Genomic DNA, 10,946 nt, shown 5'->3' with positions numbered 1-10,946 from the left:
GTGGCTACTGGAAAACTTACATATGTGGCTCACATTATATGTGTATGTGTGTATATATACATCCAAGAATGTAGGAGGACAGGCAACAGCAAGGACCGGCACAAAGGAGGATCTGCTCCCATGTCTCCCCTGAGCACTCACCCCCTTGTCAATCAATGTACCTGGTACTAGGTACCTTGGGAGAAGGCTGACAGCGGGTGTCTAACTCCTTGGAGCTACCGTGGACCACACCAACAAGAGCTGCTTGCTCCACCGAGGGGAGGATGCACCCTGGGAAGGGGGCTCAGGACAGAGGAGACTGACTGCACATCATTCCTCCACTGACACCAGGCACTCTCAAACCCCAGGAGCAGCCCTTTCCAGACCCCAACAAGCAGTGCAAATGAAAGGCAAGCCCTGGGCACCAGGGGCAGGCAGAGAAGGCAAGCCCACCATCAAGAATACAAGTGCCCTGGCAACTCAGCACAGAGAGGGTCTTCCCGTTCTGCACCAGGAGGACCCAGACTGCGGGATCCTGGGCTGTGGAGCACACATCTAGTACATCATCACTGATGGCAGAAAGATGACCTGGAGATGTAGGGTGGGAGGAGAGGAGGGTGGTAAGAGGAGGGCAGGAGGAAGAAAGACAGGGAAGAAGGAAATGGGAGAGGAGGAGAGAGGAAAAGGGGAAGGAAGGAGGGGAGAGGAAGAGGGGAACTGGAGAAAGGAGGAGGGGTCACTAGTTACTGAGTGCTCTCTGCCTGCCAGGCCCTTGCAAAGTAATATCATCATCCCCATTTCTCAGATGTGGAGAACAAGGCTCAAGGAGGTGACATAATCAACCCAAGGACACACAACCAGTAGGCTGTAAAGCTGAGTCAGCCGGGTCTATGTGACACCAGACCTATCTCTATTGCTATGGCACATGTTCAGTCACCTGGTCAGTCAAGTGACCAGGTCATGGTCTTCCATCTCCAGGACAATGAGTCTCTCTGCATAGTGTGTGTTCTGTAATTCTGTGATCCAGAACTCCAGGTGTCCTAGATGGCCTGGAGCATGTGCGTGCAGGCAGCAGGACCCGCAACGGCTGACCCCCCACCTCAGTCCTGTCTTCTCCACTCCCAGGGCTCTAAAACGGGCCAGCTGGTTACTCGGATGTACATGTCCCGTCCATGCAGACACAGTTCTAATAGCCACACCCACCTCTCCATGTGGCTGCTCGGCAGTGCCCACCACCGCACCTGCTCCTTCCCCTGCTTCCCTGGCGCAGTACATGACAGCATCAGGTTTCCAGGTGCCTCCTCTCCTGCTCTCCCACCCCCGGCCTATCCATCAGCAAATCCTGTTGTCGTCATCCTCAAGATAGACCCAGACCTCAGCATCCTTCCAGTTTCATTCTTGGGTGGCACAGCACCTCCAGGCAGCCCTCTATGGCCAATTCTCAGCACAGCCACCAGAGGGAGCATGTTAGAATCCAAGCCTGATCAGCGACTCTGTTCAGGGACTTCCAAGGGCTTCCGCAAGTCAGAAAAAAAGCCGAAGACCTTCCCATGGTGCCAAGCCCGAGCTGACCTCCAGGCCTCTGACCACTCCTCTCTCCACTCTAGCCACAATGGGCTCCTGCTATTCTGCATACTCACAACATGTCCACCCCCAGGACCTTTGCACCTGCCACCCTCTGCCCAGCAATCTCTCCCCCAGACTCTCCATTCCATCCTCTGCAGAGTCCCCTCTTCAGAGAAGCCCCACCCTCCCCCATCAGCACCGATCCCTCTACTCTGCTTCACCTTCCTAGCACCGACAGAGTCTATTTGCCCATGACCATGACCTCAGTCCCCATCATTTCATGCCCCATAACAGAAACATGCTCTTACAGCACACTGGCGTCCAAGGACATTCCTGTTAAAGATAACACTGCCCTTTTGCTCTGTTTTTCAGTATGTGGGCTGGCCTGTCAGCTGTCCTCAGACAGACCCATGTGAGACAGAGGAAGGGACAGGTGAAGGTTGTGGACAGACCATTCTTAGCAGAGGCAGTGCACCTCCCAGCAAATGGGTGAAGAACTGTGTACATCTTAATTAAATAATGCTAATTAAATGACACAGCAACAGCATTTTTATCTCCCAGGCTGGCAAATATTCACAAGCGGAATCATACCCACTGCAGGTGTGGGGAAGAGACAAACTCAAACACAGCTGTTGGTTCATACCCACATGGCACTCTTAGAAAGAGCTGCGACACCTGTGTCCGTAGAGAGTGTGCTGCACGCCGCACAGAGTGGGGAACACGTCTCTTGCTGGATGCTACATGACTCACAAGCACAAGCCTGCGTGCACAGCTCCGTTCAGACACATGCACACAGGCACAGTCCCCAGTGGATCTGACAGTGGAACCCTCCCAGAGCACCAAACATGCTGAGAGTTCCATGGAACGCATGCGGGCAAGAACTGCTATCTGGAAAACTTCTGGCAAGAAGGAAGCAAGATACAGGCAACGCAGTGCCAGCATTAATAAGTGAAATAAGTCAGTCAAAACAAGACAAATACCATAGGATTTCATTCATACGTGGAATCTGAGAAACAAAACAGATGAACATAGGGGAAGAGAAGGAAAAATCAAATAAGACAGAACAGAGAGGGAGACAAACCATAAGACACTCTTAACTCTAGAGAAGAAACTGAGGGTTGCTGGAGGGGAGGTGGGGTAACTGGGTGATGGGTATTAAGGAGGGCATGTATGATGTAATGAGCACTGGGTGTTATATGCAACTGATGAAGCACTATATTCTACCTCTGAAATTAATAATATACATGTTAACCAACTTGAACTTAAATTTAAAAAAAAAAGTCCAAAAAACAAATTTAAAAAATTAATTAAAAAAAAAGTTGTTTAAAAAAAGAAAGAAATGAAATGAGACAAAACAAGGCCCTGGAGCAGATCTTGGTCCCAGGTGGTCCCATGGGGCCACTTCTGACCCATGTGGCCATGTGTGGCCCTGTGCAGTCACAACAGACCCTCTCTGGGGACCAGTTTCCTTTTCTGCAAAAAAGAGGATAACAATAATCTTAGCTTTCAATAATTAAATGTGAGAATTGTAAGCATTAACTGAGGTCCCAGGGACAAAAGTGTATGTAAGTTAATAATTTCTAAACCCATATATAGCAAACTCCTCCCCTGATGAAATAACAGATCTAGTCCTTGACTGTCAAGGGATGGTAAAGCTCCCAGGTGGGGCTTTGCTGCATCAGCCTGGCCCCTCTGGGCTTCCTGGTCGACCACTCGTAGCATGTGACGAGTGGGACCACGAGCACCAGGAGTCTCCTGACACGATGCCACAGGGAGCACACAGCCTGGCCTCGGAAGCAATCTTGCAAAAAATAATATACCTCAATCTGTTAGGTCTCTAGATCAGGAAACACAGAACAAAAAACAGCAATGAGGCACTGTGTTTATGTTTAAAAAATCCTCACTTTTTATACATTTTCAGACTCCTATGCCTGTTTTTATACATAAAATGGTTTCTCGAAGGAAGAAAGGAGAGAGGAAGGGAGGAAGGGAAGGAGAGAAGGAAGGGTGGGAGGGAGAGAGAGGAGGGAGGGAGCGTGCTTGCTGGGAGTGGGAGGAGGGGTCAGCCAGTGAAGCACACACAGGTCAGAGGATAGGATTTGCACCCTAGAGACAACCTGCCCAACCTGGCAAGGCACCCTGGAGCTCAGATACCTCGACCCCCCATAAAGCCCACGCTGTCGGCAAGTGAGGGGCAAACCCAGGCAGCTCAGAGGAGGCCTCTGGCTCCCGGCCCACCCCCTGCTCCCTACCTGGGAACAGGGAGCGTGTGTGCTGCAATTTCTGGAATTTCCCCCCTTCAAATGTGGGATGTCTGGAAAGGATACACTTGCTCGGCTGGTGCTGAGACAACAAAATTCCCCAAACTCTGGAATGCCAGACTTGGCCTCCTCCAGAATGCCACCACCTTCCATTGCTCATGGATCAACCCTGAGGTTTGTTGTTTTAACATAAAAATGGTGCCCTCAAACAGGGCTGCTCTCTTGGAAATGGCCAAAGTGAAAGCAGGCAGTTCCCCATCACTCCTGTGGCCCCCAGACCCCCCAGTGGGGCATCCAGCAGAAAAAACAGTGGCTCCCCCAAATCAACAAGGGCTTATGGAGCACCTACTGTGCGCCAAGGGCTTATGGAGCACCTACTGTGCACCAAGCGAGAGCTGCCAGGACAGCAGGAAAACCCAGGAGGACCCTGAGCCCCAACCGTGGCCGACATGCCTCACTGACGGCCAAGCTCTCTCCTCAAGGGCCCACGTGGCTTCCGTGTGGCCGCAGGGCCCCAGCCACAGGACCGACCCCACGTGAAACAAAACCCAGTGGATCTGGGGGACTATGTCCCCCAGGGAGCTCCCCGAGGAGAAGTGAATTGGAGACACCTGGAGGCGGGGAGTTTCTTGAGAGGGAGGTGACCTGAATGGGATGCGAGAGAGCTAAGTTCAAGTCCTGCGTCTGCCACCAGCTTGCGGTGTGGCTTTGGACATGGCACTACCCTCTCTGGGTCTCAGCATCCCTACCTATGAATGAGGTGGCTGGACTAGGTGTCCCCACAGCCCCTGCCAGCCCCTAGGTCTCAGCACCGGGGTAACCAGAGAGCTCCCTGAGGGTGGAGCTGGGCAGGGAGCCCACCCAGGACTAGGGCTGGGCTGGGCAGACAGCAGGGGCTCCACCCAGCCACAGCGGCCTGGCAGAGCCACTAGGGCTCTCACCTTCTCCCAGGCAATCCCAGGTGGGCCCATAGGTCCCAGGAAGCCAGACAGGAGGCTGGAGCAGGTGCAGGGTGGGGTTATGTGGGCAGGCAGGACACCAGGCCCCCATAAGACCCTTCCCCAGTCCTTCAGATGCAAGCTGACCTCCCAAGGCCACACAAGCACCCGGCTCTTGGGCACCTGGCCCCATCAGCAGGTCATTTCCAGACAGGAGTGTGATGCGTCCTGGTGCACAGCTGGAGCTCTGTAATTCACGAACTCACTCACTCACCCAACACGACAGCTACGGGCTACCGCGGGTGTGCCGAGCTCTGTGTGAAGCACCAGGCATACGAGGTGCTGACTCGGTAAACCTGGTCCAGCTGGTAGAGACGGATGGCCCCAGCAAGCAGTATCAGGTGCCTGCAGCACGCCCTGAGTCCTGCAATGGAGACACGCCCCAGGCCAGGGCTGTGCGAGTGGAGGTCCCTCACAGCTGTCCGGCGAGAGCCCAGCACAGTGCCCTTAGGTGGCCCGGCTGTGGGAAACAAGTTAATACTAGCAGCAAAGTTCACACATAGGGACTTCCGGGAACTAGGACCCACGTGGCCATGTTAGGGGAACCGGGGTCAGAAAACGCAGTTTTGAATCCCAGCTCTGCCACTTACAGCTGTGGGGCCCAGAACAAGTTACTACACCTCTCTGAGCTAGACATTTCTCACGTGAGTCGGATCTCACCCAGCAGGTTGTTGCACATCTGACACAAATGGGGGGTGGTGCAGCTCAGTTACTGAATCGTGGCTCTGCCTCTTACCAGCCTCTCCAAGGCTCAGCTGCCCCATCTGTAAAATAGGCTGATGACACGGCAAGTCGTCCCCAGCAGTCACACTCACGTCTCTTCAGTCCCAGAGCCGAGTGTAAAGCAGAGGGGCATGGCCGCGCAGAAGAAGTCTGCACCCCCAGCCTCCCCCATTAGAGGTACAGCCACAGATGAGAGCCTGCCTTGGAGTGTAAGAACCTTCTGGATCCACGCACACTAATATGCTATTCAAGGCTTCAAGGGGGGGCACCTGGGTGGCTCAGTCGTTAAGCGTCTGCCTTTGGCTCAGGTCATGATCCCAGGGTCCTGGGATCAAGCCCTGTGTCGTGCTCCCTGCTCGGCGGGAAGCCTGTTTCTCCCTCTCCCACTCCCCCTGCTTGTGTTCCCTCTCTCGCTGTGTCTCTCTCTGTCAAATAAATGAATAAAATCTTAAAAAAAAAAAAAAAAAAAAAAAGACTTCAAGGGAGCTGCAGTCAGTAGAACACTGGCCCCCAAAGATGTCCAAGTCCTCCTCTCGGACACTTGAAGGGGAGATGGCTACTGAGTAAGAAATGAATAAGGAAGTAGATATGTTGCTGAGTTCTTTGGGGAAAAAACACAACCACCCTCAACCAGAAACACTCGCCCTGTAAAGGAACCCTCCACAGTCTGGATGTGAGTTCTCCAGTTGGTGCTTTCCAAAGCCCGAACACTACCCACCAGAACACTACCCACCACCGTGGCCACCTGTCGAGGGAATTCTGCAGCTGAAGAGAGAACCAGGACAACGGCTCCCTTCAGAATGCTGCCGTTCCTGGCTGGGGAGCGCTGCAGCACCATCACCCTCTGGGATCGCCTGGCTAGCTGCTCGGCCCAGAGCTCCCGGCTGCTCCATGCGGCCGTCCGCTGGGGGCAAGCTGACAGCTGGGGCCACCATCCTCATGAGGGACCAGCCACGTACTCACTGGATGGGAAAGCAGTCATCCCACCCCCGAAACAACCCGTAGGTTCTGCTCCATCCAGGGCTAGGAGAAACTCATCAAATGCAGCAAGCGCTTCCAGCAGTTAGATGCTGACCATTGTTCCGGAAGCCAGGAGAAACAGGTTTACAGCAAAGGAACAGCTCTCAGTTGGCTGTAAACGACCTTTCTGGAAAGGGAATTTAGGGGATTTCCCTCAGGTTGAGATTCTCTTGTGGGATCCTTTCACATCTTAGAAATCCAATGTTCATCAATAGTTTGGGGACTTCATTTGCATTCTAAAGAGCAAGACATTTTCCCAAGAATTGTTTTTCCTTCTGCTCATTCTGCCCTGCTTGCTGCATCCTTCTGTTCTCCATTTCAGTGTCCCTGCCTCCTGAGACCTTGCCCTAGGCACGTCCCATTGTCCCCTGGCTCCCCCCACTCTACACGTACCCCTACAGTACTGGAAGGCATGTTGTCCCCCATCGCCCGTCAACAGGCTGGGACCGAGGCCTGGGACAGGGATGAGGACACAGGCCAGACCCTGGGGGGGGATGGGGTGGTGGAGATGTCCCTCTGGATAAACGCTGAGGTGCTCTGCAGTTTCATTGTCACTTGGATGTGGCAGCTTTCATGCATGGCAGTGGCTTGGCCACATTCCCCAGCATGATTTTTTTCAAAGGACGGATTCTCTGACGGCTTGGTGTCCTTGGTCTCCAGGTAGACAGCAGACAGCCTTCTTCCCAAAAAACCAGAGACACCATTCCCGTTTGGAACAGCCTCCAGGCCACGGAGGTCCCTGGGAGCTGGCCTGGCTCCGTGTGGCCTGGGCAGGGCAGCAGCTCACCTCTCTCTCAGTGCCTGGGTCTGTACACCTGTGCCAGGGGTGAGTGCTCGCTCCACCTGGCAGCCCATCACGAGCCTTCAGCATGCCTGGGAGATACCAAGCACCTGAGGTGGAAATGGGGCTCCGGGGAGCCTGCTGCCCTTACCCTCAGAGCAGTAACAAGATTTAGGAAGGTGAGAAGCAGACCCGCATATCTACAGTAAACGCTGTAACCAGGCTCAGTAACATTCTAGAAGGCCATGAAGCCTTAGGACGGGTCAAAGGGCCACATCTTTGCTGTCCAAATTGCTAGCTGCTAGGTACACATGGCTATTTAAAGTGAATTAAATTAAACTACAATTCAGTTGCAGTGACCATACCTCAAGTGTTCAATAGCCACATGTGGCTTGTGGGCTGCTGCACTGAACAGTGCAGATCTAGAACGTGCTATCACTGCAGAAAGTTCTACTAGCCAGGGCTGGGCTGCATGGTAACTGCTCAGTGAGTGGTATGAGACACAGATGGAAGAGAAGAGGAGGAGAGAGAATGAGCTGGGTGGTAGGGAGGTGAGGGACTAGTAGGGGGGCAGGAGGGAGGGGTGGGAGGGGGCCGGGAGAGAGGGGGGAGGCAGCGGGGAGGGGACAAGGGGGGGCATGAGGGAGGGGGCAGGCAGCAGAGGGGGGACTAGAAGAGAGGGGGAGGCAGCGGGGAGGAGGCTGGGAGTGAGGGGGAAGGAGGGAGGCATTAGGGAGGGGGGAGGCAGCAGAGGGGTGACTAGAAGAGAGGGGCAGGCAGCAGGTAGGGGGCTGGGAGGAGGGAAGGCATTAAGGAGGGGGAGGCAGCAGAGGGGGTACTGGGAGAGATGGGGAGGCAGCGGGGAGGGGGAGGCAGCAAAGAGGGGGCTAGGGGAGAGGGGGAGGCAGAGGGAGCAGTTTCTCTGGGCTCCCTGAGTCTGAGGCACCAAGGACCATAGGAGCATCTTTCTCAAAACTCCTTAAACTCCTTGGAACACATTCTGCCTGGAAGGTCGCAGATTTCAGGGCCGGTCCTGGAGAAAGCAATCAAGAGGGGAGGGAGGCTGCAGGTCAAGGGAGGGCCCGACAAGGCTGGGCCCACCCCTCCTGACCTCCCTAGCTCCTCCAGCCTCTCTAAGCGGTTTCCAGACAAGAGACTCTTAGTGCCCTCTCGTGGCTCCTCATGTCAAGCTTCAGGACAACACACACACAGGCAGGAGTGCCGGGGCTGGGCCAGCCCACCGCAGAAGAGCGTGTCATCCCCGGGAATGTGTCTGGGGGATTTCTGAACAAAGCGGTCACATACCCCCCACCTAGAACAAAACCGCTGCCACCAGCACAGCTGGCCAGGCACTCCCATCCCAGCGTCTCTGCTGCAGCCTCCAGGCAGGCCTCCATTCAACTTGCTTCAGCCAGGGTGCTTTTTCCCAAACACAAGTGTGACGCGCTTGTGATCTTTAAAAAACCACCAAGGCCTCCCGCAGTCTGGTCCCTACTCCATCTCCTGTCATTGCCCCTCCTAAGCATAAGCTTCCTATGTAGACAGAATGCTCCAGACCGTCCTGGGCAGGCCCTCACATTGCACACCTCGGCTGCACACTGTCGTCAGCCTTCATCACCAGGACAACAGGACTCGCCTTCAAGCCTCAGCTCAGACCACCTTCCCCCAGGAACCTACCCTGACCTCAAGACCAGGTCCACAGGCCTTGTCTGATATTAGTTTCCCCGGGAAAAGCAGAGCCTGAGGCCAGGATTAACTGCAAGTGCTTTATTGAGAGGTGATCCAGGGAGGCCTGTGAAGGAATGGGGAAGTGAGCCTGGGAAGGTGAGCAGCCAGGAAAAGGGGCATCACCAAGGTGAGCACAGAGGGCAGTGGGGTTCAGTCCTGCTAAGGAGCTCCAGAGACAGTACAGAACACAGCTCAGAGCTGTCCCATCCAGGGAGGAGGCTGGCTGTCTATCCACAGCTCCCAGCCACAACTGGCTGAGGGCTTCCCCCCGGGGACGTCACTCCCTAGCACATGCACTCTGTGCCTGCACGGGCTCCCCCAGCCAGAGAACACCAGTCAGGAACGGCCGGTCCGTGGGGCAACATGGGAATGAATGTGCACAGGATGTCAAGAGCACCCCTGCACTGCCAGCCCCACGCTCACGTGTACTTCACTCACTACGCGACTGTCCCCACATTACAGTGTCCCATCAGCCCAGGGGCACGTCTGATGCTCACCCCTGCCAATGCCTGACACACAGTACGCACCGATAAGTACCTGCTGAGTGAAGGAACAACGCTCAGTGTCACCCTTAGGCCAGTGGAGATGGGCCCTAGGAGAACACCACTATGCCCCCAAGGGAAGCCTGGAGGCCCTCCAGGACTACCCACTCAAATGCCCCACGGGGCCAGCCCCTGGCCCAACGGCAGCCTCGTCATCCTCAGCCCTCCAAAGCCTAGATCCCCACCTCTGTCTTCTTCCCGTCTCTAAGGTGGCCACCCCAGTTCATACATGCCCTACCCCCAAGTCTGGTTCCTGTGGGAATCCGTCCATTCCTTCCTGCCAGGGTAGCAACAGAGGTCAACTCGGGGTCGGGGGTGGGGTAAGGTTCAGGGGTTTCTACTTTCTCCTCTGTACTCTTCTGTATTCTCAAAATCTTCCAAAGCGAACTGTGCTACTTTAATTAAACTTTTATTTTGAGATCATCGTGGATTCACAATGACTTACAAGAAATAACACAGAGAAATCCCGTTATCCTCATCCAGTTTGCCCCAACTGGTAACATCTTGCAAAACTGTAGCATAATCTCACAACCAGAACATCAATAAAGTCAAGATACAGGATGTTTCCATCACCACAGAATGCCTCATGTTGTCCTTGGATGATGGCACCTACTTCCTTCCCACCCCCCACACACCCCCGAGCCCCTGGCAGCCACGAGTCTGTTCTCCATTTCTATAATTTGATCATTTCAAGAATGCTATGTGGAACAACTGGATATCCACATGCAAAAGAACATCAAATGCATGTACCTCACACCATATATAAAAGTTACAAAACTCACTCAAAATAGATCAAAGCCCCAAATGTATGAGGTAAACTATAAATCTCTTATGAGAAAACATAGGTAGGGGCACCTGGGTGGTTCAGTCGGTTGGGTGACTGCCTTCAGCTCAGGTCATGATCCCAGGGTCCTGGGATCGAGCCCCGCATCGGGCTCCCTGCTCAGTGGGGAGTCTGCTTCTCCCTCTCCCTCTGCTGCTCCCCCCTGCTTGTGCTCTCTCTCTCTGACAAATAAATAAATAAAATCTAAAAAAAAAAAGAGCAAGAGAGAAAACATAGGTAAATCTTTGTGACACTGGATTAGGAAATGGTTTCTGAGAAATGACCATCTGACCTAAGAAAAAACAACAACCTAAGAAAAAACAGAAAACTGGATTTCATGGAAATTTAAAAACTTCTGTACTTCAAAGGTCATCATCAAGAGAGGGAAAAGGCAACCCGCAGGGAAAAATACTTGCAAATGATACATCTGATAAGGACCTACCATCCAGAACACAGCCAGAACACAAACTCAACAACAATGAAAAAAATGGATGATCCAATTAAAACACAGGCAATGAGTCTGAA

This window comes from Halichoerus grypus, chromosome 15 (assembly GCF_964656455.1).
Source record: "Halichoerus grypus chromosome 15, mHalGry1.hap1.1, whole genome shotgun sequence".
Lineage (NCBI taxonomy): Eukaryota > Metazoa > Chordata > Mammalia > Carnivora > Phocidae > Halichoerus > Halichoerus grypus.
Note: the sequence above shows the minus strand (reverse complement) of the source record.